The sequence below is a fragment of the Bufo gargarizans genome, chromosome 8 (assembly GCF_014858855.1).
Source record: "Bufo gargarizans isolate SCDJY-AF-19 chromosome 8, ASM1485885v1, whole genome shotgun sequence".
In the NCBI taxonomy this organism is placed as follows: domain Eukaryota; kingdom Metazoa; phylum Chordata; class Amphibia; order Anura; family Bufonidae; genus Bufo; species Bufo gargarizans.
In genome coordinates this window covers 183,353,835-183,359,034 of record NC_058087.1, presented here as the reverse complement: position 1 = coordinate 183,359,034, position 5,200 = coordinate 183,353,835, and positions in this window count along the sequence as shown.

Here is a 5,200-nt window from a genome sequence, read left to right as displayed (position 1 = left end):
AATAAAACAAAGATGAGACGTCTTGTATACGGATGGGGAAGAGATAAAAGATGTAGAGATAATTTCCGTCACTGGGGTCTAATGGGCGCGAGCTGGAGGCCGGGCACGACATAAATCGCCAAAGTGCCCGTCAGGGGATCGGAAACAGCTTCCAAGAAATCATCCATCCCCTTTATAAGACACTGCCAGTCAGCAAGGCCAAGAGCAGTCGAGATAGATCGATAGAGATGGCCTTGCGGTTCGCCCTGCGGTTGGTTCACGACGAAATTTGCTCGTTCGCGATTCGCCGAACAAGCGATATTCGCGCCCGCCATATTCTTTTTACATTGTGAAGAACTTTGACCCATGACACATCCATCAGGTGGTACAGCACAGCCAATTGAGACGTTTCGGCACATGGACATATCCTCTACCTTATAAATAAACCTGATCTGGCCGCCATTTTACATTCAGTCTTTTGCCAGTGTAGGGAGAGGTCGCTGTGTGGAGCAGGGACAGACTGTTAGGGACACCAAACGCTAGCTAATAGGGCCACAAAAGTCCTTTTAAGGACTGGTATAGGTGTGCTATCGATAGGTGTGACATACTGAGGGGTGTAATACACTTATAATATACTTTCTTAGGCCTATGCACACAACCGTTGTGTCCCGTGTCCGTTGTTCCGTTTTCTGTAATTTTCTGCGGACCCATTGACTTTCAATGGGTCCGTGGAAAACTTGGCAAATGCACCGTTTGTCACCCGTGTCCGTGTTTCCAGTCCGTGAAAAAAATATGACCTGTCCTATATTTTTCACGGACAACGGTTCGCAGACCCATTCAAGTCAATGGTTCCGTGAAAAAACACGGAGGCACACAAGATTGTCATCCGTTTTTTTTCCTATCATTTGCATGGAAAACTTGACTTAGATTTTTTTTCACTTTCCTTCATGTCTGGAGATCCTCCAAAAATAAAAGAAGACACACGGAAACAAAAACGGACACGGATCACGGAACAACGGAACCCCTTTTTGCGGACCGCAAAAAAATACTGTTGTGTGCATGAGCATATTATAGTGCATTTGTATTGTGCAGCAGTTGTGTGCGGTTCTGCAGAGGGACAAACGCTATTAGAAAAAATTATTATAACTGGTGTGATTTACCAGTCGTCCCCCCAAAAAAACTGATAGAAGCGCGGTGTTATATGCCAATAATATACTTTCTTTATAGTGTATTTGGGTACTGCAGCATTTGTTTTCTGTTTTGCTGCGTTCCTTCTGCTACACACAGTGACAAACGGTATTGGAAAAAATAATTATAACTGTTGTGCGCATGCGCGTACGCGAAAATTACATTGCCGATATTTTGCATTGAAAGAAATAATGAATGGAGATCGCAAATTCGAATAATACATCTGGTGTCACTGTCCATGTGGGACTATTTGTGCACTTCTAGTAAGTATTTCTTGGCTGCAAATATGAGCGGAAGGTTTTTCAGGTTCGCCTGCCATTAAAATGAATGGGGCCCGCTGCGAACTTGCGGTTCTCGAACATTTGATCGCGTTAGCGAACCGTCCCGGCATATGTTCGTCCTCCATCACTATAGATAGATAGATATGAGATGGATAGATATATTAGATAGGAGATGATAGATAGATAGATAGATAGATAGATAATAGATAGATAGATAGATATGAGATAGATATGGGATAGATAGATGGATAGATAGATAATATATAGATAGAATCTATGTTTGAAATAGTAGAACTGTGGTATATAATACAATCTGGGATAATCTATATTAACAGATCAGAATAGACCAAGTTCCACTGCATTTCAGACTTTGAGCTCCCTCCACTCTTCATCTCGTTAATGCTAACCTAAACATATAACATACACTCCACATATAAAAATAACACCCTCCATGATAAGCTAAACAGGGGATGACTAATATAAAGCTGTGTCCGCTGCGCACACATCTGGTGAAGTGGTTAATTCTGCAGAATTCCGTCATTTACACAAGTCTGTGAACACTTCTCTGGTGGATCCGACGCAAACTAATCGGGAAAGATCCACGGCCAGCGAATAAAGGGGAATCCTGCTCTAATATACCTTCATGGTAAGCAAAGGGATTCTTAATATATGGTTTGTTTACAATCCAACTGCTAGATAGATATGAGCGAGAGGATAGATAGATAGATAGATATGAGCGAGAGGATAGATAGATAGATAGATATGAGATAGATAGATAGATAGATAGATATGAGATAGATAGATAGATAGATAGATAGATAGATAGGAGATAGATAGATATGAGATAGATGATAGATAGATAATAGATAGATATGAGATAGATAGATAGATAGATAGATAGATAGATAGATAGATATGAGACAGATAGATAGATAGATAGATAGATATGAGATAGATAGATATGAGATAGATAGATAGATAGATAATAGATAGATATGAGATAGATATTAGATAGATAGATATTAAATAGATAGATATTAGATAGATAGATATTAAATAGATAGATATTAGATAAATAGATAGATATTAGATAAATAGATAGATAGATAGATGATATATATCACCTTCATGCGCGTCCATACTATCTGCAGTATAAAGTAGAGACCGGTGATTTGATTTCTGTCATTTAAAAGTTAAAAGTAAGTGATTGCTGAGAACCAACATCACAATCATTGCAGACTGGGCCTGGAAAAGAGTCACGGCCAGTGGGGTACACACAATCCATGGGGCCCCGGTGTGAAACTGATCCATGGGGCCCCCTCCCCAGCGCCGCCCCCCCCCCCCCCCCCCAACCTCTTACATTTAGCTCATTAATGACACATCGCTGACATCAGCATTTCTGTCCCTCAGTGAGGTCAGCATAGAGTTGATCACAGGTTCCATTTAAATATCTGCCATCTTTACATTCTTTCAAAGCTGAGAGACTTGACATAGAACATAGGGGGTCGGACTTTACAGGCCCTTACTGACATGGACATGTGAGAAGATGGAGTTGCCCTTTAACCACTTCAGCCCCGCTAGCTGAAACCCCCTTCATGACCAGAGCACTTTTTACACTTCGGCACTACACTCCTTTCACCGTTTATCGCTCGGTCATGCAACTTACCACCCAAATGAATTTTACCTCCTTTTCTTCTCACTAATAGAGCTTTCATTTGGTGGTATTTCATTGCTGCTGGCATTTTTACTTTTTTTGTTATTAATCGAAATTTAACGATTTTTTTGCAAACAAATGACATTTTTCACTTTCAGCTGTAAAATTTTGCAAAAAAAACGACATCCATATATAAATTTTTCGCTAAATTTATTATTCTACATGTTTTTGATAAAAAAAAATGTTTGGGCAAAAAAAAAAAAATGGTTTGGGTAAAAGTTATAGCGTTTACAAACTATGGTACAAAAATGTGAATTTCCGCTTTTTGAAGTAGCTCTGACTTTCTGAGCACCTGTCATGTTTCCTGAGGTTCTACAATGCCCAGACAGTAGAAAACCCCCACAAATGACCCCATTTCGGAAAGTAGACACCCTAAGGTATTCGCTGATGGGCATAGTGAGTTCATAGAACTTTTTATTTTTTGTCACAAGTTAGCGGAAAATGATGATTTTTTTTATTTTTTATTACAAAGTCTCATATTCCACTAACTTGCGACAAAAAATAAAAAATTCTAGGAACTCGCCATGCCCCTCACGGAATACCTTGGGGTGTCTTCTTTCCAAAATGGGGTCACTTGTGGCGTAGTTATACTGCCCTGGCAATTTAGGGGCCCAAATGTGTAAGAAGTACTTTGCAATCAAAATGTGTAAAAAATGACCGGTGAAATCCGAAAGGTGCACTTTGGAATATGTGCCCCTTTGCCCACCTTGGCAGCAAAAAAGTGTGACACATCTGGTATCGCCGTACTCAGGAGAAGTTGGGGAATGTGTTTTGGGGTGTCATTTTACATATACCCATGCTGGGTGAGAAAAATATCTTGGCAAAAGACAACTTTTCCCATTTTTTTATACAAAGTTGGCATTTGACCAAGATATTTTTCTATATGGGTGATCACCCCCTGTCATTGATCACCCCCCTGTAAGGCTCCATTCAGAGGTCCGCATGTGTTTTGCGGATCCGATCCATGTATCAGTGGATCCTTAAAAATCATACGGACGTCTGAATGGAGCCTGACAGGGGGGTGATCAATGACAGGGGGGTGATCAATGACAGGGAAGTGATCAGGAAGTCTATATGCGTGATCACCCCCTTGTCATTGATCACCCCCCTGTAAGGCTCCATTCAGACGTCCGCATGTGTTTTGCGGATCCGATCCATGTATCAGTGGATCCGTAAAAATCATACGGACGTCTGAATGGAGCCTTACAGGGGGGTGATCAATGACGGAGGTGATCAGGGAGTCTATATGGGTGATCACCCCTCTGTCATTGATCACCCCCCTGTAAGGCTCCATTCAGAGGTCCGCATGTGTTTTGCGGATCCGATCCATGTATCAGTGGATCCGTAAAAATCATACGGACGTCTGAATGGAGCCTGACAGGGGGGTGATCAATGACAGGGGGGTGATCAATGACAGGGAAGTGATCAGGAAGTCTATATGCGTGATCACCCCCTTGTCATTGATCACCCCCTGTAAGGCTCCATTCAGACGTCCGCATGTGTTTTGCGGATCCGATCCATGTATCAGTGGATCCGTAAAAATCATACGGACGTCTGAATGGAGCCTTACAGGGGGGTGATCAATGACAGGGGGGTGATCAATGACAGGGAAGTGATCAGGAAGTCTATATGCGTGATCACCCCCTTGTCATTGATCACCCCCCTGTAAGGCTCCATTCAGACGTCCGCATGGGTTTTGCGGATCCGATCCATGTATCCGTGGATCCGTAAAAATCATACGGACCTCTGAATGGAGCCTTACAGGGGGGTGATCAATGACAGGGGGGTGATCAGGGAGTCTATATGGGGTGATCAGTGGTTCATAAAGGGTTAATAAGTGACGGGGGGGGGGGTGTAGTGTAGTGTAGTGTTTTGTGGTACTTTACAGGGCTGCCTGTGTCCTCTGGTGGTCGATCCAAACAAAAGGGACCACCAGAGGACCAGGTAGCAGGTATATTAGACGCTGTTATCAAAACAGCGTCTAATATACCTGTTAGGGGTTAAAAAAATCACATCTCCAGCCTGCCAGCGAACGATC